The sequence below is a fragment of the Leopardus geoffroyi genome, chromosome A3 (assembly GCF_018350155.1).
Source record: "Leopardus geoffroyi isolate Oge1 chromosome A3, O.geoffroyi_Oge1_pat1.0, whole genome shotgun sequence".
NCBI lineage: Eukaryota > Metazoa > Chordata > Mammalia > Carnivora > Felidae > Leopardus > Leopardus geoffroyi.
The window spans coordinates 47,318,785-47,342,718 of NC_059336.1; the positions used below are offsets into that span (position 1 = coordinate 47,318,785).

The following is a 23,934-nucleotide window of genomic DNA, read 5'->3' on the forward strand; positions in this document are numbered from 1 at the left end:
GTAATAAAAAAAATAGATGGCCCCAGACATCTAAGGCTGCTACTGTGAAGTAATAAAACTAATTCCTTAAACCATAAAATCCACTTAAAATCCATAAAATACCACATACCCATGTTTCCTTGCACTCACATTTCTATATCCACCTTTGCACACACATGTATGATCTACAGAGAAGAAAGTTGTGTCGCCCTGGGGATAGCTGTGTGTAAGGCACACTAATACACACTTCCCTGAGTCTTATTGAATCCTCCTAGTAACACCATGCAATTCTGAATGTCATCCTCATTTTGCAGGTGAGGAGCTCAGAGAGGTAAAGCAATGGTCATGCTGCTTCTTCCACTGGATGTGATCCCAGCACCATGGTCCCAGCTACCGTTACCATGGAGTTCCGCTGAGCCCCAAATACTAAAATCTTGAACTGAAGTGTATGGGTTTCCATGCTGGGTTTTACTTTCCTAGGTTCTGTTTTGTTTTGTTTGTTTTTCCTTTCAGGAGCTACTGGCAATGTTGCTCAGTCTTCCTGCACATGGGGAAATACAACCTTAGACTCCCATCTCCATTCAAATATTATTACAAATAATGTGCTCTCTAGGATTCGGGCTTCCTGAAAATTTACCTGTGAGGAACTTTGATAAAATAAAAAAGGAGATCATATTTTGGGACCAGATCTATAAAGAATGCCCCTTCTTTGGAATTAATTCAACAAAAAGTTAACCCTTGGCTTCATTTTACAGCAGGAAACAGCCTGTTTAGTGTTGGTTTTTCTGAAGGCCTCTGGCCCTTCCTTTGTCTACAGAGGGTCATAAAGGCAGGTGCAAGCAGGGAGTCAGAGAGCAGACAAAACTGACCTTTAAAGTTTTGTTTCAGGCCAGTGTGTATGACTCCCAAAAGCATACTGACTAACACAAATAACTTTCGACCTCTGCCCTCCTCACTTGTGTCCTGTCTTTGTGGATAAGGCATTCATCTTTGGCCATGACACATCTTTTTAAGAGGGAGAGACTGTGTATTGAGTTATTATGATGATTGTGACCTTCTTCTGTGACCTGTTATTTTTCTCCACACAATGAACATACTGAGTAGATACAGATTTAAAATAATATATATTGTTATTTACTCTAACAAGTCCGTAGTGTTTCCTTCTCACCTTACCTCCCGTGTCTTTACCAAGCTGGGTTTTACCTTTGTATTTTGTTTAGTTCTTTAGAACCTAGATATGGGGCCAGAGGTAGGATGAGAGAGAGAAATACGTAATTCCCTGGACATTCAGTATTTATGAGATACTAACCACGTGCTCAGTGCTGTCATAGGTACTGGAGGAAGGTGGAAAGAATGTATGTAATGGTAGCCTGTGAAGATCTTGCTTCTGAGACAGAAAAGCCTTGCTCACACACAGATTCTTGCTTTGTTCACTCCAGCTTTGCAGCAGTAACAAAACACCCCCAAGTCTCAGTGGTTTACAGCACTTCTTGCTATGGGCTATGGTGCTGCTCCAATGTACCCTCTCGTTTCAGAACCCGGGCTAAAGGAGCACCTCCCATTCAGGACATGCCATTCTCTTGACAAAGTGCAGAAGAAAGACAGCTGGAGGCATCTCCAGATTCTTCTCAAAACCTCTGCTTGAACACAGAATGCATTATGATGTCACTGCTTCACATCTCATTGGTCAAGCATATCACATGCAGAGCCCAAAGTCATAGGGGAGTGATGCACTCACTACAGATGGGGACCTGCATGTCACAAGGAATAGGGCCCTGTAGGAAAGTGATGGTAAAAAAAAAGTGTGAGTAATATAAGCTATCACATCCAGAAAATTCTCATAACATAATTGAACTGTAGCGGGTGGCACTGATGATAAACATGCTACAGGCAGAGACTCATAATGACAGGTGAGAGCAAGGAGAAACTGGAAAGGCAGGAAAAACTAGAAGACAGAGAAAACAGAAAAGAGGCTGTGAAAACTTGGATTTTCTCCAGCTAAGCATAGCATCATGGATGGAGGGATGAGGAAGAAGCTCAGGTGAACATGTCATTTTTTTGCTGCCTAGCATCTATTCAGTCCCTTCCTAATATCACTTCAAATTGCATTTGGGAAATATCTCTTTTTATTTGTGGGACTGTAAGAAAGAATGGTGGGGGCCTCCAGAGTCTTCTTCACTCACTCACTCACTCACTTCCTTTTGTCACTGAGAAGTCAACTGGTCACCACCTACTTTTGACCCATTAGACTCTTTATTAGGACCTTAAATGATGAATGGTTTGCTTTCAGGACATGAGAAGGAGCAATGGCTGATTTATTTCCCACACTGTGTCCATGCTATCATACCCAGAAAGCTCCTTCCCACTGTTCCTGTCCTTTCTCTTGTCCTGGTCTCCACCCTTCCCATACAGTTTGGGAGGATCCCCTTTACAATGAAGTTAACCAGAATGGTTTCTGCAGCATGTGACCCAAAGGGTGCTGACTGATACAAGGCCATAGACATCATGGGAAAACAAAACTCTATTCCTTCACAGTGTTTGGCATTGAAAATCAGAGGGAAAAACATTTATTACAGCACATGAATAAGGGTGTTAAGTGGCTTGTCCCGGGTCACTTGGTGGCAAAACTACATCTGTTGTGTGAGAGCCCCCCAGTGTGCTGGAGCTCCTTTCCCATCTCCATGAGTAGGACTGAGCCTGCTCTAGGAATCAAGGAGGCGGTGTGGAAGGGAGGCATTCTAGAATGGCTTGGGATGGTTCTGGATGGAGTGGAGAACATGCTAACTAGAACAGGAAAAGGGGATTGGTGCAGGATGATGAATGACATGGGCCAGAAAGATTCAGGAAAAAATTTGGAGAGATACTTACAAAGGAATTAGAATAATACGGATCATAATTATGCTAGAATGTTAAATGAAAGAGAAACAAGACATTTAATCTAACATGTTTTATTCTAATAGAATGAAAAACTTATGTACACAAGAGTTTGAAATGACTTGGGTAAAAGTATGAGTGACTTTTTTTCTTTGTTCTACTTTTATGTGGTATCTTATTCTTCTTTAACGGGCATGAATCACTTTTATAAAATGAGGATAAATTCTTTGAAAATTAAAAATGCTCAAGAGTAAACAACAGAAATCTAGGGATGCAACACATTTATAAACAAAATGCTTTGTGCAGTTAACCTCCCGATGATTTACATGTTTGCCATTTCTCTCAGAGAGATGAGGGCCCACATCTGCTTAATATCATCTCTTCCACTTGGTGCAAAGCTTTGGCTAATATCTGCCAGAATTGGGATGGGTTAAGAAATTCACCTGGATAAAAAAATACCACCTGGATATTTTCAGCTCTCTCTATACAATGCTTTCTTTATTTATGTGCCTCAGTAACAGCTTGTAGCACCTTCATAATGCCAGTGAGGGATACAGCTGTTCCTAAATTTAAGAATGGAGAGACACAAAGGCTTCTGAAGCCTGTGCTGTGGTCTCCCTTTGACTAGAAAGAATATGAGGGAACAATGTGTGCGTTGGCAGAGAGAGGTATTATGAAAGAGCCACTAGAAAGCCAAGCTGAGACAACCTTCCGTTGCTCCTTATCACTTGCAAAACAATCTCTAATAGCTGCTATGGAAAAGGAGACGGGGCCATTTAGGATGACAGCCAAACACCTGCAGATCTTTGAGATTATACCACATTCTATGGTTGTGGATGAAAGTTTGGCCACTTTGCTTTCATTTTTTTTTTCATGTCACTCATGAATTATATTTTCTGAAAGTGCTTTGAATTTCCACTGACTTGCAAATAAGTGTTTCACCTGAGATTAACACTGCATCTTTTTGACAGCTGTAGACTTCTTTCTTCAAGAACTTTTGTACTCTGAAAATTGATGGATTATACCAAGGAAAGCAACCTAGGAATATCAAAGTAGGAGAACATTAGTATATAGAAAGTGACCATGTTTCTCATATTCCCTGTGAAGCAAGATGCTCTAATACACCAGTCTCTAATCCCCATGCAGGGGATATCTAACATGCACTAGGTGTATCCCTTTCCAACCCCAGACCCATGCAGGCACCCATGCATTGCAACTCTCTTTGTTACTAAGCCAGAACTAGCCTCATCATGAAATGGTTCTAGGTTGTTACTACCAAGAGACCAAGAATTGAAACCTCTTTTATATGCCTGACTTTTCTACAGTTGTTAAACCTACCTGCAAAGGGGAGGCTCCAAGTGGCAGAAAACTGCTAGTTGTTTGTCAACATTGGATCTTTCTTAGAGGTGCAAACATGGCTCCAACTCCCTTGTAAGGTCCGTGGCTGTGTGTAACTAAATTCTGTCCAATGGGACACAAGCAGAAAGGATGCCATTGTTCTCCTGGAGGGCCAGAAGGAGGTCTTTTCCTCCTCACTGGCCAAGAGCTATAAACTAAAGCAGCTCCTATGCTCCCGGAGATGATAGCTGGGCTTGAGGATGGAAAACTGCTTACCTGGACAGTACATCTTACTCTGGATCATTAATTTAAACAGAAATAAGCTTCCACCTCATATCAGTCACTGTACTTGTGGTCTCTTTGTACAGTGCCTTAGCCTGCACCTCTACAAATGCATACAGCCAACGAGAGAGCCCCCTTCCCTGCTTGTGCTGTGTTCCAGACAGCCTTCCAAGATCTTGAGACTGCAGAAAATAAAACACAGTCATTTCTTATGAAAATATGCTGCTTTGGAATGAAGAGCTAAAAATAAGTGAGTGTAAGTAATAATTCAGGAAAAGAGGAAAAGGTTGACTCCATTCCTGCTTTTGACCTGCATGTGGGCCAGGAGTTTGAAGGAAAAACACAGCCATCCCTAAACAAAGAAGTGGGGAGCCCGATACCCTGAGTACCTGCAAGTTTGTCATTTGCACAAGAATTTGCAGGTAATTTCTTTTTCTGATTAAATGGTGTCTAACCAGAAGTTACTTTTTAACACAAACTTTTTATTTGACTGTTTTTATTCTTGCCCCTCTAATTTTGTTTACTGACCCTCATGGCAACAACTTTCCTTGATATTGGAGAACGTGAGTGTCCCGAAGTCCTCACTCTGATAGACACTGAAAGATGGACATAAGGCTGGATTCATGACTCTCTAAAATTTATTTTTTTAAAAATTCACTTATGGGGCACCTGGGTGGCTCAGTAGGGTGAGAGTCTGACTTTTGATTTCAGCTCAGGTCGTGATCTCATGGTTTTTGGGTTCAGGCTCTGTGCTGACAGCAGGTCACCTGCTTGGGATTCTCTCTGTCTCTGCTCCTCCCCGCTCGTGCTGTCTCTGTCTCTCTCTCAAAATAAATACACTTAAAAAAATCCACTTATAGCCCCTGATATTACATTTTCTGAGTGGAGGAGGCTCAGAATGACAGACTGCGGTGAAGGCTCCCTTCCCCGAAGAGGATGAGGGAAACGGGACCTTCATCTAAATGTGAACAGTGTTCCTTTTGCCATTATTGATTTCTTGTCAACAAGACAACAATCTATATAAATTTGTCACGTTTTCTAACACCTGCTTTTTGGACAACAAAGAATTGCTCACATTTTTTTTTAAGCCCAGCTGGGAGAGAAACAATGGAGAGTGAATGGGAGACAACCACATGGCTTCTCCTAATGATGGGTGCTTGCCTCACCAGGGACTCCAGGCGAGCAGAAGCTCCTGTTGTTTTCTGTTTCTTCATGCAAATGGCTCAATGGTGATGCAAGAGAAAGTATCACTGCCCATCTGGTGGAACACAATTCTTGTTGAATGAGAAAAAGAGAAAGAGTTGGTTGCCTTCCCCCACCCCACGCCCTTTGTGCTAACTATGTAAGAAGCTAGAAAGTCTTACCTAGAATCTGACATCTGAGTAAAACCTCAAAAGTCAATAATGTGACCCAAACCTGAACCTTCACAAACAAGTTTCCAAAGCCCAGCTGAGAAGAAAGGGCAGGTGCACTATTTGATTGCATTTCTTTTTGCCACAAAAGATCCTACTTGTTTCAAGTCACTCTATTTGAAGTGCACTTTCCCTGTTGTTTTAATTTGCGTGTGTGTGCAAACCTCCTGAGAACAAGGACTCCCATTGGTGCATTCCTGTCCCAGAGGCTTAATCTTGATGTCCCTGGTTTATACCCTCTCCTTTCTTCATCTCATTCCCTGCCGGTGCTTCCTGAGATCATCTTCCAGATCATTTACCTGCTCTCAAAATCCTCACCTCAGGTCCTCTTCCTGGACAGCCCTAAGATATCTCTCTCTCTCTCTCTCTCTCTCTCTCTCTCTCTCTCACACACACACACACACACACACACACACACACACAAAACACACACAGGTACATATTAAAAAAAAATAAAACGCAAGAGCAGCTATGTGAAAAATCCAATTTTATTTTCAGTGACAACTATTAATTTCAGCACCCATTCCATTTGGTGTCTCCAGGAAATTAGGGCTAACTCAGCACCCCACTCATGCTCCCCTGGGAGTGTGTGTAGTTTAGGAGTCCCTAGCCCTGTACCTTCTACTGCTCCCACATCCTGTTAGGGTGAAGTTTATACCAATAGGGATTTGGGGTTCTGTGAAGCTAGGTGCATCAGAATTTAAAGTTTGTGGCTGTTGAATACATGCTCTTGAGGTTTCAGAGGTCAAGTCTATGTTTTTATCCCAGTGCATATCATTTATTCTTCTTGAGAGCTGAAACCAAAGGGATTGATTTCCTGACATCTGTTAAACAGTACCAAACCTGGTGCACTTTCCCCAGGCCTCTATTGCATTTTCTACTCCTAGAAGATAAGACCCTAAACCAACTAGATTATTAATTAAGACTAATGCTTGTGGGGCACCTGGGTGGCTCAGTTGGTTAAGCATCTGACTCTTGATTTTTGGCTCAGGTCATGATCTCACAGTTCGTGAGTTCAAGCCCCACATGGGGCTCTGTGCTGACAGTGCAGAACCTCTTGGGATTATCTATCTCTCCCTATCTCTGTCCTCCGACTCCACTTGCACACACTTGCACGCACACACACACTCTCTCTCAAAATAAATAGAAACTTAAAAAAAAAGACTAATGATTGTTCATCAAGACTCACTTTAAAGTCCCTCACTTTGCTGTGCTCACTAATGCAAAGTTGTTGTATCATAAACTGCCCACCCAGGCTCTAAAACCCCACAGATACCCTCCCATGACTTTGCCATTCTGAGACATGGCCAAAACTCTCAAGGCTGCTTTCTTGACGGACATGGTCTAGAACTCTGAAGTTTGCTTGGTCAACAGGTTTTTTGGGTGATCTCCTGGGAAGTTAGCTGTAGATCATCCTTCTTGCTACATGGCAGTGAGTCAATACACAGCCCTATCCATGGGAAATAATTATCTCTGTACAGAAGTCAGTGATTTATAAAAGGACAATAGAGAGAAGGAAGAAGGGCAAAATCATGAACTGAAGAAACAACACTTTAAATTTTTTTAATGTTTTTATTTATTTTTGAGAGAGAGACACACACAGAGCATGAGTGGTGGGGGGGAGGCAAAGAGAGAAGGAGACACAGAATCCAAAGCAGGCTCCAGGCTCTGAGCTGCCTGCGCAGAGCCCGACACAGGGCCTGAACCCAAGAACCGTGAGATTATGGCCTAAGCTGAAACCAGACATTCAACCGACTGAACCACCCAAGCGCCCCTGAAAAATAACACTTTTATGGACAAAAGGGAATAAGTAGCAAAAGCACTAAAAGTAACCCCAACTTCAGAGTCTCTAAAGCCCACCTGTCTGCTACACTCTTAGGGCACACTGACATCAGGCTGGTGAGAGCAAAGTCTGGTGAGCAAGACGGGATGGAGATGTCTGTGGGCATGTCTAAGACTGCACTAAATCAATTGAGATAGATAGTCATTACAGAGCTGGCAAGTCCTAAAGCCTGAATTTACTTTGTGTGGAGGTGGCTCTGCTGATAGTAGGTAACAGGGCCTCTGTAGAAGTCCACGACCAAAGACACAGGAGATCATCAGGAGGCAGTGAACTGCTGTAGCTTCTTTCGGAAGTGGATCATTCCCACCCCCACCCCAAATCCAACAACATGTCAGCATGCACACATCCCCTTTTGTACAATGAACACCAGGACACCAGGCATCAGTCTTGGTCATAGAGTCAATGTGGTGTGTGCATTTTATATTTAAAATTCACATAGTTTGGGGATGCCTGGGTGGCTCAGTTGGTTAAGCATCTGACTTTTGATTTTAGCTCAGGTTGTGATCTCACAGTTTCATGAGTTCGAGCCCCACGTTGGGCTCTGAGCTGACAGCACAGAGTCTGTTTGGGATTTTCTCTCTCTCTTTCTCTCTCTCTGCCCGTTCCCTGCTCATGCTCTGTCTCTCTCAAAATAAATAAATAAACTTAATTTTTTTTAAAAAATTAAATTCACATAGTTTTATCTCAACAAAGCAGCAGTTAGGATGTCATCCTACATTCCCTAATTTCCCCCAGCCCCCTGATTCTCAAATGTTGGTGGGCAGAAAAATCTCTTGGCATTTCCAGACTCCCTTGTTGGAGATCAGATGAGTGCATCTGGAATGGGGCCCATGAATCTGTATGTTTAACAGTACGTAGGTGAAGGAACTCCCAGGGAGAATACAACTGAGACTAAAGTAATATGTTTCTGAGCAGGGCCGACCTTACATCCAAGCTCTGATCCTGGCTGGCTGTGTGGCCTTGGGCAAGTAACTCAAACTCTCTGTTCTTCATCCACAAAGTGGAGATCTTGGTGCCCACTCCTCATGTTTATTCAAGCTAGTAACAGTGAGGTACTTGTAGCATTTGTGCTTGTGTTTGGTATATATTCATTGTCCAGGAGCTCTGGCTCCTGGCTCTGGCTTTGAGCAGGACTGTGTCTACAAGAGCAAATAAGGTATTCGAAGTCCTCAGGGCATTTGGCACCACAGACAACAAGTACTTGTGGCTTGAGGAGGAGAGCTCCAAGAGGGCTGGTCTTGAAAATGCTGGTCTTTCAACTCAGTCCCACTTCTCGGGCATCTGGCAGCTTAAAATTACTGATGGACAACAGCACCATGAATTGGGTTGGGATGTGTTCCATAAGCACCAGCCAGGTGCAGTCTTGATTCAGGCTCTCTGAGTGGCAGATCCTATGCCTGGGGTCCTGGTGGGAGTAGCTTGTCAAGGACATGCTCCCACAAGAACTGGGAAAGGAGTGGGGAGCAGGACAGGAAGGGAAGAGAGCCAAGCGAGAGTGTGCTCTCAGGTGAGTCCCCAACCTCAGCCTGATCCCTCAGGGACTCCAGATTATAAATGACACTTCAGAGGGCTTTTTTGGCAAGTAGGTGAGTGGTCATCTCTCCCTACTTTCTTTCTTTCCTTTTATTAATGTTTATTTATTTTTGAGAGAGAGAGAGAGAGAGAGAGAGAGAGAGAGAGAGAGAGAGCGGGAGCAGTAGGAGGGGCAGAGAGAGAGAGGGAGACACAGAACCTGAAGCAGGCTCCAGGCTCTGAGATGTCAGCACACAGCCTGACATGGGCCCCCAAACCCACGGACCCTGAGATCATGACCTGAGCCAAAGTCAGACACTTAACCAACTAAGCCACCCAGGCGCCACATCTCTCACTACTTTCAAGATGATCCAGTGCTGGTAAAAGGGACCGAAGGGGTTCTAGCCAGGTGCCAGGACTGACATTTCACTACAGATGCCATCCCAGGAGCTTTGTGTCCACACCTGGGGCTTCTGTCCCGTCACCATCCATGGATTCTGACTACTTGAGTGGATGGCCCACCTTAGTCTTTGAAATGGGGACCAGGATGGGGACCCATAACTCATAAGCTCATGTGAACAATAAAAAATACTTGAAATGTGAGGAGCCTGGGTGGCTCTGTCAGTTAAGCGTCCAACTTTGGCACAGGTCATGATCTCACGGTTTGAGCCCTGAGTCTGGCTCTGTGCTGACAGCTCAGAACCTGGAGCCTGCTTTGGATTCTGTGTCTCCCTCTCTCTCTCTGCCCCTCCCCTGCTTGGTCTCTCTCTCGCTGGCTCACTCTCTTTCTCTTTCTCTATCTCAGTCTCTCAAAAATAAATTAAAAAACATTTAAAAATACTTGCAATGTGAAGACCATTGCGAATCATTATATTATTATACCCATGGTATAGTAATTTTTTACTATTTTTTTGAGCTACATGGACAGTCAGCCAGTTTCATGTGTCTGAGCCTGCCCAGCAGTTATTAAATAGAAGTCACCATTCATTCAAGTGTTGCTATGTGCCAGGTAGCCCTCCAGACCCCTTATATTAATAACTCAATCTTCGGGGCGCCTGGGTGGCTCAGTCGGTTAAGCGTCCGACTTCAGCTCAGGTCACGATCTCGCGGTCCGTGAGTTCGAGCCCCGGGTCAGGCTCTGGGCTGATGGCTCAGAGCCTGGAGCCTGTTTCTGATTCTGTGTCTCCCTCTCTCTCTGCCCCTCCCCCGTTCATGCTCTGTCTCTCTCTGTCTCAAAAATAAATAAAACGTTAAAAAATTAAAAAAAAAATAACTCAATCCTCAAACAACCTATGGCTTAACATTATCATTAGCCCTGTTGAGGGGATATCGTCAATAATAATAATAAATATCTTGGCCAAGGTCACAAAACCTAACATTTCAACTCAAGTTCAATCCCAGAAGTCAGGATTTCAACCCAAGTCTGTTTCATGAACCTGGCCAAGTCTACCATGCTGCTCTCAGTATTTGTTTATTTTTTTTTTTAAGTTTCCTTGTCTACTTATTTATTTATTTAGAGCAGGAGCAGGAGAGGGGCAGAGAGAGATGAAAAGAGAGAATCCCAAACAAGCTCCACACTGTCAGCACAGAGCCCCACATGAGTTCTATCTCACAAACTGTGAGATCATGACCTGAAGTTGAAATCAAGAGTTAGACACTTAACCAACTGAGCCACCCAGGCGTCCCCAGTATTTGGTTATTTACATGACTCTGGGAGCCTCAGAAGTAGCAGCACTTTCCTGTTCACTCTAGTATCCCCAGCATCTGACAGAAAAATTAGACATTCTTACACATTTGGAAAAGGCAAAGAATCATTTTTAAAAACACCTTGAAACACTTTAGTCTATGGTTTCACCTGGACTAGAACAAGCCCAACAACTACAGCAAATTATGAAAACCCAGCCTTAGCAACTCATTTGGTCAAAAGGGACTGAGTGCCCATTGCATCCCTGGCATCATGCAATGAACAATGGTGAAATCGAATACTTTTCTCCCAACCCAGATTAAGCTTAACAGGCTGAGCAGGGCTGTCTACTCTGAAGGCTCCTGGCTGCTCCCTGTGTGATCTGCCTCAGACCCTTTGCCCTCCTGGTGTGCCAGGAGCTCTGACATTGACAAAAAAGAGACCCAAGTCCATCCTCTGGCCTTTAGCATATTAACAAGGGAGCTCTGTTCCTCCTTGGGTCCCCTCCCCCTCTCCCCTTCTTCCCCTGTAATTATAACAGGTTAATATCTCAAATTTATGGTGAGAAAAAAATGTGCCAGCACGGATAGTGTTTCAGAACTAATTGTGAGTCACCGGATCAGGTTTCTAAAAGTTGAATGCACTGTGGAAAATATTCTCTGACCACCGAGAATTAGAATCACTTCCTGTGTGACTCCTCTGTGACTTACAGCTTGTAACTGTTAACTATTTCTAAGGGAAGGAATTTGCTTCAAATTGTTTTTCTTTTTCTCCATTTTCGTTTTCCAATGTATCGACAAAACCACCATGGTGTATTTTTGTTTAAGAAGAAATAATATAAAAACATTCTCCTCTGTTCTCCTCTTGAGTTTGGTGAGTAATTATGGTGATGAATAATTTTCCATTCTCAGATAAGGATGAAAAGGACTCTTCCTTTCACATCCTGCTCCTGAAGTACAGGTCTGGAGGCAACAGGGAGTGAGTGGGGTTTCAGAATTCCCAGGGGCAGACAGCCAGTCTCTGGCTCAAGGTCTCCACCCCTGGGCCTCCATTCCTTATCTATGTCGTCTCCCAAGCTGAGACATTTCTCAAAGTGAAAAGGACACTCTTAGAATTACCCTGGGTTAGCTAGAAGCTGGATTGTCTCAGGTAAACCTTGCTCTGATGTCACCATGGTCCCAGGGAAACATAAGATTCCTCCCAGCTAAAACATCCAAAATTACAGGCATTTGGACCCCTACTGTGTGTCCCACAAGGGCCCCAGTAAGCTCCATGAGCCATCATTAGCTATCAACCTTTAGCAGTAGAGGAGAAATGAACTCTGTAGGGGACATATCCAATTCTGATTTAAATTTAATCTGTGTGGTCAATTATTTGTATAATAATGGAGGAAAATAAAGACTATTTCACCAAAGTCAACTCTGTAATTTTAGAGCCTTTAAGACATTTGAAAATGCCTTGTGCAATTATGTGGCGCTTAATACTCAGATAATGGAACAATGAAAGATGTATGTTTGCATTTTGTAAAATTAAACTGTATGCAGTTATTTATCTTTTACCTTAATTGTTTGAGCTTGTTTCTAATGTAAACTGTTGTAATTTTAAATAAATACAATAGAAAAAACTTTCATAGGTATCAAGAATCCAGAGTAAATTTACTTTGCAAATAGGCTTTGTAGGTATGTTTTATGCTGAGGATCTTAAACTGACACTTTCATTCAAAAATCTTTTGAATTACTCACTGTTTGCCTCTCTGAGGTCAGATGGATTTTGAGGAGGCTGGATTTCACAATGGAGTTTGGGTGACTTCATCTTATTCCAAGTCTTGGAATATGGGAAATGTACAAAATTGGTGTGCTGAAAGGTTGGAAGTACATTCTGGATTGACGTTCATGCTTTCATGTTTTATGTTCTTCTTTCATTCCTGGGTCCAATTTGGTCTCCTTTCTAGTCAGATTTCTCATCTGCTTCCACTTTGCTAGCTTGATATATTTATTACAAAAAGTTGTAAGTATCTGGGGGTGGGGGATGAGAGAATTTATAATATATGAATACATTTGCTAATATTTAATATGGTCAATATGAGCCAAATATACTATTGTTTGAATTCCAATGTTGTGGGTCTTTCTGATGGCATTGTCATACCATGACAACAAATGCTTGTATGATAAATAAAGACAGAAGGTAAAGCAGAAATGATTCCCCTTGGACTTCAGAGCATTGCAGGATGATGCTCAAGCACATCTCGATCGATATTTTATAACTTCAATGTCACTGAGTCACTACAGCACAGAGCTTAGAAATATAAACTTTGAAACTTGATACACATTCCACTTCTGCCATTTACTCACTGTGCAACCTCAGGCATGTCACCTGAACCCTCTGAACCTCAGTTTCCTTCTCTGAAAAATAAGAATTGTAATCATACCCAAGTCTTAGAGGAAGGGGTTGCTTGTTTTATTTAGTGAGATTTGAACATATCAGTATATATATTTTTCCATTTTATTTTTTGAGAGGGAGAAAGAGTAAGTGCACACATGCGAGCAGGGGAGAGGGAGAGACAGAATCCCAAGCAGGCTCCACACTCAGCATGAAGCTGTATGCGGGGCTCTATCCCTTGACCATGAGATCACAACCTGAGCAGAAATCGAGTCGGACTCTCAGCTGACTGAACCACCCAGGCACCGCTGAATGTATCAATATATTTTTAAATTAACAGTACCCAACACAGATTAAGCCTTCTATGGGTTATGCATCGGGTAAAGTTTTATTTTGGAATAATTTCAGATTTACAGAAAAGTTGTAAAAAAATGTACAGAGAACTATAAATTTTTCTCTCTACTTGTCAATATTTTGACATATTTGGATATCATTATTAGTTTTCTATTGCTATGTAACTACCTATCATAAATTTAGCAACTTAAACCAGTGCACATTTATTGTCTCACAATTTTCAGGGGTCAAGGGTCCGTATACAAATCTACTACTGGGTTCTCTGCTTAGGGTCTTGCTCTCGTTTTCAGAGTTCTCTTCCAAGCTTGCTGGTTGTTGGCAGAATGCAATTCACTCCATTGTGGGACTGAGGGACCTATTTTCTTGCTACATATCAGATGGGGATCGTGCTTAGCTCCTAGAGGCCTCCTGTCATTTTCTGCCATGTGAGCTTCCCACAGAATGTCAATTTGACCTCCAATAGAAGAGTATTTCTCTGAAGGTTCACCTTTAGTTAAAGGTTTCACCTGATTAGGTCAGGCCCACCCAGGGGAATTTCCCTTTTGATTAACTCAGAGTTAACTCATAGTCTGTCTAATCATGAGAGTGGTATTCCATCATACTCACAGGCTCTGCCCAGACTTAAGGAGAGGCAATTATATAGGCATGTACAATGTACAACAGAATTTGAGAATCCTAGGGATTATCTTAAAATTCTGCCAAATGTATATTTTTCCCCGAATAAGAGTAAGACGGACATAATTTGTCATCATCCCTAAATACTTGAGGATCTTTTTCTGTGATGAAAGATGTTATCTTACAAAACTACAATATAATTGTTAAAATCAGAAAATTAAAATTGACACAATCATCTGCTTTAGAGACCTTACCTGTCTATTGCAAATTATCCCCAAATTGTCTTTTATATTAAAGAGAAACAAAAATCTAGTCCAAGATACAACCCACATGTTGCATTTATTTGCCATGGTTCTTTAGTCTCCTTTAATCTGGAATATTTATCTAGTCTTTAATTGTTTTTAATGACCTTGACACTTTTGAAGAAAACAGCCTAGTTATTTTGGGGGTTGATACTTTTTCATAATTAGATTTAACAGATACATTTTTGCCAGGAAAATGGTAGCAGTGATGTTCTGTCCTTAGATTATCATATCAAGAGGCACCTATGTTAGTTGGTCCAATTATTGATGATATGGTTATTTGGTCACATGGTTAAGATGGCGTCTGCCAGGTTAGTTACCATAAAGTTAGTTTCCACATAATTAGATGAGCATTATACAGGAGTAAAGAGTTAAGAGGAACAAAGAAACACAATAAACTTTCACATATTGTGCACGGGCTTCAAAGCATGTTGAGGGTTAGCCAGTAAACAAGTCTAAGTATGGCTGTCTGTCTGCTAAGCAACAATATCCTTGTCTTTCAAGGGTTCTGCTGCTGGGTCATGCAACTCTTTCCTATATCAAAATTGTCTCCCTCTCTGGGAATGATTCTCAACACAATATCATCACATCTTACTTTGTTTCATCAGAGACTACGTTCATGGTCTTAATCTCCTCACTCTCCTCTTGGAATGGCTCCAACCTGGCCTCTGTCCTCATCACAGCACTAAGAATTAGACAAGTCATGTCAAGGTCACCAACAATCTCTATGACACTAAGTCCAATGGATGTATCTCTGTCTCCATCATTTTTGAGCCTTCAATGGCATCCAACACAGTCAGCCACAATCTTCTTGAAATGTCCCCACCCCAGCATTCTTTGGCAATATATACTATGGGTTTCCTCTTGTTTTGCTAGCTGTTTCTCTGGAGTCTCTTTTTTTTTTTTAATTTTTTTTCAACGTTTATTTATTTTTTTGGGGACAGAGAGAGACAGAGCATGAACGGGGGAGGGGCAGAGAGAGAGGGAGACACAGAATCAGAAACAGGCTCCAGGCTCTGAGCCATCAGCCCAGAGCCCGACGCGGGGCTCGAACTCACGGACCGCGAGATCGTGACCTGGCTGAAGTCGGACGCTTAACCGACTGCGCCACCCAGGCGCCCCTGGAGTCTCTTTAAGTCTTAGATATTTTCCATGGGGACCACCGGACTGACATGGTTCTGGTCCATGTGGTAAGTCATCCTCCAGCAGGCCAGCCCAGGTGTGTGTCCATGGCAGTAGCCCAGGTCCCAAAAGAGGAAATCACAGCATGCGGTGTCTTAAGGTCTAGGCTCAGTTCTGACCCTCATACATTTCTGCCACACTTCCTAGGCCACAGTGAGTCACAGGGGACATTGTATAGGTCAGCCTTGATTCAAGGGGAAGGGAAATAGATTTCATATCCTGATAGGATGAGCTGCAAAATCTCATTGCAGAGTATGTGAATACAGGGAGTTGGGGAGAATTGGAACCATTTTTGCAATTAATCACTAAATCCACTAACAATAGCCCTGGATGAGAATGGCCCTAACTATACTTCCCGCTGCTTCTGTATTTTTGGTCAGGTGTAGTTCATGGTTCCTACAGATTTTGACACACTCATGACATACACTCAGATATTCTCGTGCCCTTTTTTTTTTGCACCCACCATTCCTCCCCCTACCCGGTTTTATTGAGATATAATTGACATATAACACTATATTAGTTTCTGGTGTACAACATAATGATTCAATATTTGTATATATTGGGAAACGATCATCACAATAAGTCTAATTAATATCCATCACCACAACATAGTTACACATTTTTTTCCTTGCGATGAGAACTTTCAAGACCTATTCCCTTTGCAACTTTCAAATATATAAGATAGTATTAACTATAGTAACTACACTGTGCTTGACATCCCCAGGACTCCTTTAGCTTATAACCAAAGGTTCATACCTTTTGACTACCTCCACCCTCTTCCCTCACCTCCTACCCTGGCTTCATACAACCACCCATCTGTAAGTTCTATGAGTTCAGTGCACTTAACTTTCACATACAAGTGAGATCATACAGTGTTTGTCTTTCTCTGTCTGACTCTTTTCAGTCTCGTGTGCCTTCTGATAAAGACCTTGGCTTCTCCCACACTTGTCCATGGAAATTTTCTGCTGACCCTGACCTCTGTGGATTTCTGTTTCTGCCAGCTCTGTATTATATTAGGTTGTAAGGTTATCAAATGATGTGGGGAGGAAACTTAGAGAGAGGGGCACCTTGTTGATACCCAACAGAGCTATACGATTGATTACATACAGTTCACTTCTCCCACATCAGAATTTTCTAATTCACCCTATTAGCTCCAGCTCAAGTCATTCACTTCCTTTGTCATATTTATCAGTCCTAAGGCATAAAATAATATAAAATAAAATGAAATAAAATAAAATAAAATAAATAAATAAATAAAATATTTGGGGTGTTTTTCTTTTGGTTGAGAAACCCTCTGACCCTCTATTATTTATTCTTTGAAAAGACAGATTCACATTTACAAACCAAATGAAATTAGAAATGTAGTCTGTTTTCTTCAATGTTGTGCTAAAAGGAAGTTCAACCAAACTGGACACGTTTTTGGAGATAGGCTTACTTGCCATGTCTTTTCTATTTATCATGGCATCTGTGAAGGCTGTGAGACCCACTGGGGCATATATATTCCTTCTAACCGTATCATTGGAATCAGCTGGGTTGCTTAGAAATAATCATGGCTTGTCACCACCCCAAGGGATTCCAAGGGTCAGAATCACCTGTGTCTGGATAGAACACAATTATCTGTACTTTTCAAAATCTCTTCAGCCCCTGGAATTTTGATGATCAACAGGATTTGAATGAATGCGGCTTGAATTATCCCTCAACCAAAGCCCACCTAAATGACATACAGGTGGAATGACTCCTTGTTCCTTTTTTAAAAAGATTTATTTATTTTGAGACAGAGCAGGGGGAGGGGTCAGAGACCAGAGAGAGAGAGAATCCCAAGCAGGCTTTGCACCATCAGTGCAGAGCCTGACATGGTGCTTGATCACATGAACCATGAGATCATGACCCGAGTTGAAATCAAGAGTAGGCCGCATAACAGATTGAACCATCCAGGCATCCCATTCCTTGTTCCTTTTAAATAAGTCAGAGAATAATGTCCAGAGTATCAGGCATGGTGACTTAGATTCTGCATCATGTATTCTCCAGGTAATGTTTCAGTCCAGCTCACCTTGATTCGTTTAGAGAATTAATCATGACCACATTGGTGACCCTCTGCCCTAGTAGAATTGAAAATTAGGAGGTGGGCTACTCTATAGGTTCAGGATAAGATTTCTTGTCATTCTACAGGAGATGAAAGGAGGTAGTCTACCTTTGGAGGCAGATGGGACAGACTGTCACAAAGAAATGATGGAGCTTTGATCCCAGGCATCATGAAAAGTGTTCTATGGGCATCCATGCAAAGGGAAAGAAACAAGTGGGATGTGATGCATAAGATCAAGTACTCTGTTAATAGTGCAAGATTCAAAAAGCTTTTGGCTTTAGGGTCTTATGTGAACAAGTCTCTTTCAACAGACAGGAAATATGTCAGTGCACTTGTACCAGACTTAAAAAAAAAATGAGGGTAGGGGGCCTGGGTGGCTCAGTTGGTTAAGTGTCTGACTCTTGGTTTCAGCTCAGGTCATGATCTCACTGTTCATGAGTTCAAGCCCCGCATTGGGCTCTGCACTGAAGGCATGGAGCCTGCTTAGGATTCTGTTTTCCTATTTGTGCCCCTCCCCTTCACTCTCTCTCTCTCTCAAAAATAAATAAATAAACTTAAAAAAAATGAGGGTAGCATGTAAAATATGCAAGCCATTTTGTCAGAAAGAAGGAACTAAAACTCTACATTTTGATGTGCTTTTGTGTGTGCCGCAAAAACTTGAAAATTTACATAAGAAACTAAGAATATGACTTACCCAGTTAGAATTGTGAAGTCTTGATAGGGGTGGACAAGGATGGGACAGAGATATTTTTATTCTATCTCTTTTGGCATTTTTCTGGTTTCTGAACCATGTGATTTTAGTGCTTATTCAAAAATTTAATAATACTAGTCTTATCTATTGAGAAAATACCTAAAGAGACAGTTCCTGTGAAGTCAGCAAAATGTTTACATTAATTGTGTTTTATCAATCACCGCAGCATTTTTGTGTGTTTGAAACAGAGTAGTGCAGATTAGCTCAAGACATATCTCACCAGGCTATGGCTGATGCTAGGAGCACATATGATTCATGAGCCCATCTTAATGACTCCTTCACGTGCCATGTTCCAGGGGAACCCTGGTCTCTGGAATGCCCAACTCACCTGACATTCCTGGGTCACTCTCCTCTCCATAAAGCCAAGTGTCGGACAGATTTACAACTTAATATCCCTAATGTTGAAACCTTATAATACTTGTAACAGAGCTAGTGAGATGCTTAAAAAGAGCTCAGAACATTTGTTTCCTTCTTTCTCCCCCAGGGCATGGAGACTAGCTGGTCTCCCTTGGCTATATTGCACCTGTGGAGAGAAAGGATGGCTTTCATTATTCTCCTTGTGCTGGTGTGTCCTGTGCTTTCTGATATGTTAATATTTCCACAAAAAAAGCAGGTTGTAGCTCAATGTTTTGGGCAAACATAATCCCATTAGCAGCTGTCCCTCCCTTAGCGTCCACATCAGCCCTTTGCCATATCATCCTGGCTTCTTAGCACCCACAGGCCACAGTGCTGAGTGTTATGAAGGCAGCCTTTACTTACAGACCCATCTGGAACATCACAGGCACCTTCACAGATTAAAAAGCCTTAGAGTAAAATAACTTTCTTAGCTTCATTTGAACCAGCATCTCCAAATTCACTTTCTACTCAAGTCTTTTTTCAAAGAACACCTGCAGGTACCCCAAGAAGCTCTGACCTAAATACTATTAACCTCCTCCAAGGAGACCGGGCAGGGGCTCCTTACCTCCCATGGGCCCTCAAATCCCAGGAGCAGCAGGCTTTCTCTGCAGTACAAAACACATCCTTAACTCGGTAAGTATTCCCTTCCTCCTGTCTGACGCACTTTGTAGAATATAAAGGTGGTGGGTCACACTTGAATAACAAGGACAGAGGCAAACCTTTAAAGCCAAAACCTCCCCTCAGGAAAAACAAAACAAAACAAACAAACAAACAAACAACAAACAAAACAGTGGAAGAAACAGAAATCTGACTCTGGTTGCCTATCATTTAAAGAGTGGGAGAGAGCCAAAGCACAGGAGACTGTTAAAAACTGAGAACAAACTGAGGGTTGATGGGGGGAGGGAGGGAGGGGAGGGTGGGTGATGGGTATTGAGGAGGGCACCTTTTGGGATGAGCACTGGGTGTTGTATGGAAACCAATTTGACAATACATTTCATATATTGAAAAAATAATAAAATAAAGATTCCAACGAGCTTTCTTCTATTTGAGGGAAAAGCTCAAGCCTTGCTAAAAGTCTATAACATGTCAATACACGTTTTCAAAAGAAACCACTTCGCTTTTGACCGCAATTGCTTCCATCTTGGCCGTGTAAGAAGCCAAAGCGATACCTTTTTTTTTTTCCTTCTACTAAACCAATGGGAGACATTCCAGCTGGGTCCGCTTGCTCTGACCTCTGTGAAGGGCAAGCAGTCCTGCCCCTGTCACTTGTGCCTGTTGCCCTTGTAATGGATGGTGGTGAAAACCCCAGGCTGGCTGTGTCTAGACAATACAACTGAGCCAGCTGGGGAATGAGCAAGTCAGCACTGCCCATTGCCTTAGCAAAGTACCAGAGCATCCCTCAACCTGAGCTTCTGTGGTGCATCAGTTTGGTTGTTAAAATGACTAAAATTATTCAGTGGTCCCTGTTCCGGTTGGCTAAAAATGCCCTCCATTCAAGGAATGTGCTGTGTGGTTTGCCACATTTGGGATTCTCAGCCTCTTTGGGGATGCTATCTTTAGCCTCAAACCCCACATCCATTCAGTGCTGTTAAGCAGATCTCCAGGGTGTAGGTGACAGTTCAAGCAAGGGTATTTTCAGATCTATTAATACCCCTTGGTCACCAAGTGGCATTTGTTTCCCATATATTTCCATGAAACAGAACAGCAAGGGCCAAGTTTTCTCTGGCTTATGAAAAGGGGCTCACTCTACTGAGACTGCCTAAGTTAAAGTTAAAAACCCAATGGGTTTCTCGGTCCTGCTTGGATGAATTCATCCCTGGATGAATTTTTGATGAACTGGGAAATCACATCCTTGAGGCAGGGAAGGGGGTGAAGTGAGAATTTAGGCCAGAACTCTGTGTATGCAGGGGAATGCACATGAGGATGTGGGGAGGGGGGTGTTTTATTTCTACAAGTCTGTTTAACGGGTAGGTCTAATGGGGAAGAAGGAGGACACTACTAAGCCTTCCAGTTGATCCTGATTTTTCATGAGAACCATCACACAGGAGCAGTGAACCCTCCCTTTCTGAGAACAGCCACCAGGTTATTCCACTCATGACCTAGCGCTTCTAGAAATACCACGGTCCTAGAAGCAGGTAGACTTCTCTGCTGCTTGCCGTCAGTACCAATTTGGGGTGGTTAATTTGGCTTCTGTTTCACACTCCTTATATGTACAGATGAAACTCCATGTGAAGATTGAGTGCTAAATGTTATATTGCATATCTAAGAGCAAAACATCTGGCGCAAAATGATCTTTCCATACCTCTCCTCCCCTCCCTCTTCCTCCCCACCCTCTCCCCCCCCCACTGCCCTCTTCTCCCCTTCCCTCATCTTTCCCTCCTCCCTCCTTTCCTACCTCCCTTCTCCCTGTGCTTCCAGCCTGCCCAATCCATGTCACTTGTCTGTAGTCTGTAGTGGTCTGAGAAGGTCACTGTGGAGGGGATTTCAGAGAAAACTGGTAGCATCTGCCCAATCCCTGACTCCACAGAGTGGCCATCTATCTGTGGAACACAGTAGGATTCAGTTTTGTTTTTTGAGTTTAGAAGTCCAAGGGCAGAAACCAGCTGTCCAGGGACTGGAGGAGACTGTCCTGCTGAAATGCCACCCATGTGGCTGTGCTCTCCTCTCCGTTAGATGGCGCCATTTTACTGCAGTGCGGCCATGAGAATCCTTGCTCCGTTTCAATTAGTATTCCTTGTGCAAAAATAAGAAAATTCCTTCATTATGCTGGTGGCTGGTGGCAATGTGATAATTAAGGTGGTGCACCAGCATCTCTATTATAAACTCCATTTTTCACATAGGGTTGCAGCTCAGCAATAAAAACTTGCTAGCAAGGTCTTAACCTTAGGACATTTCAAGATAAACATTGCATTTAGCTTTTAGAGGGTCTGTCTTCTTCCTAATTATATATGTCAAGTGTCATCCAAGAAATTTTTTTTTCTCCATGTTACCACAAAGGAATTATGACTTTATGTAGGATTTTGATATTCTCAGCAAGGTATCAGTTTGTGTTAAAATAAAATGTAAACTGTGAAAGATATTTCGATAGAAAATTGAGAGCAACATAATCTTTTGAATTTTGAGATTTGGGCTCCCAAAGATGGGTTGTGCTTAATCATTTCTATCACCTCCTCCTTTTGTTTTGTTTCTGGGCAAATCTAACAATGAGGCAAACCTAACTAACTTCTGAGACCATCAGAACATTCCTTTGGGAATTACCTAAATAATCCTTTCATTTCCTTGCTACACTTTTTCAGTAGCAATGTGATCATGGAATTAATGCAGAGGTGACTTCACACTCTCAGCCACTCCATGGGACAGGAAAGGTGTTTGGCAGTTACACTCCACGTGCACCCAAGGCAAGACTCCTGGATGTTTTCAGAGCAATCCCCATTTCAGATATCCTGTCCACTTATTAAGCATGGTAGCAAATCATGTGTGCTCTCTTTTGGTCACAAAAATACCGGGTCAGATAAACATCTGGACCGAAAGGGGTTTCCAATCTATTGAATGATACCTGTACATTTTCACCCCCTGCGCCTACATGAGCCACCCCAAGTAAAATCTCTGACCAATGATGGCTTTCTACTACCTGTACGGATGCTTCTTGCTTTAAAATGATTGACAATTGGAAGTTACTTAAATGTTTTCTATTTAATTTTCTGAGAGAACGCCATTAAAATTGGAATTTGTGAATTAACATAAATGAGTAAAATGCTAGGTTTTAATCATTGATAAGGTTTCTCTGCTCTATATTCACTTTGTGTGATCAGAATAAAATGTTTTGGGGAGACTGGCTGGCTCAGGTTGGTAGTGTGTGCCTCCTGATCTTGGGGTAGTGAGTCAGAGCCCCACGTTGGGCACAGAGTTTACTTAAAACAAAACCAAACTAAAGTATAAAATTCATCAACAAAAAAAAAGAAGAATAAAATGTTTCAGGTGCACATTTGAACTGATTCACATAGAATGATATCTGAATGTTTGATACTAACCTTGATGCTAGCTGTTATATATGTTAAATGAGAACAATTTGCTTGACTGAAGAGACTCAGACTTGGGACTAGAATAAAGCAGGTTACCGTTACAAGAAGAAATGTTCTAGAATTTGTGCCTCTGAAGAGCCCCAATGCATTCCAAGAGAGGTCATGCATCCTGGTGTTGGAGGTGAGACCAGAAGAGAGACTATGTAGGGGCACTTGGGTGGCTCAGTCAGTTGAGTGTCTGACTTCTGCTCAGGTCATGATCTCGTGGTTCGTCAATTTGAGCTCCACATCAGACTCACTGCTGTCAGCACAGAGCTTGCTCTGGATCCTCTGATCTCCATTCTCTCTGCTCCTCCCCCACTCATGCTTTCACTCTCTCTTAAAAAAAAAAAAAAAAAAAAGAAGAGAGAGAAAGGGAGATTATACAGTGTCACTGAGGACTTTGCAAGGTGCTAAACAGAGAAACTGAGCGTGAGTGGACAGACCTGAATGTCTTTTGTCTTCCATGATATGGGGTGCTCCTAAACTAATATCACCTCTTATCTTTTCACTTCCAGTCAAATAGTAAGTTTGGATTTGCTTTTTAAATTTTTTTTCAATCTCAAAGTTTGGCCTCAACTTGAATTGCAGATGACTCATAGAGAAAGACATTGAGGTGTAGGGGTGTGGAGGTGATTACTCTGAGTGGCAGGTAGACCCCAAAGCCTTGTAGTGGGATCCAGAGTGAGTTAGGGGCTCCCTAAGATGAGCAGGGAGGTTGTCTGTGGCTTAGTGGCCTTTATTTGAGGTAAGGGATAGAATTTTGCACACTCTGTTGTGATTATAAGACACAGTTTTTTCTCACAACCCCAATTTCAAGCCAATAATGTGTCTGGTCAACTCTCAATTTTCCATGATTATAGACACAAGGATCAATCGATGACTAT

General features: G+C 42.2%; 1 long non-coding RNA gene across 1 annotated transcript; it reads left to right on the top strand.

Moving 5' to 3' along the window:
• The first annotated feature begins 1,725 nt into the window (after window positions 1-1,725).
• On the top strand, window positions 1,726-22,603 carry LOC123579673. The gene is made up of 2 exons (XR_006702888.1): window positions 1,726-1,889; window positions 22,283-22,603. It is a non-coding gene; the product is annotated as an uncharacterized LOC123579673 (long non-coding RNA).
• Window positions 22,604-23,934: the final 1,331 nt, after the last annotated feature.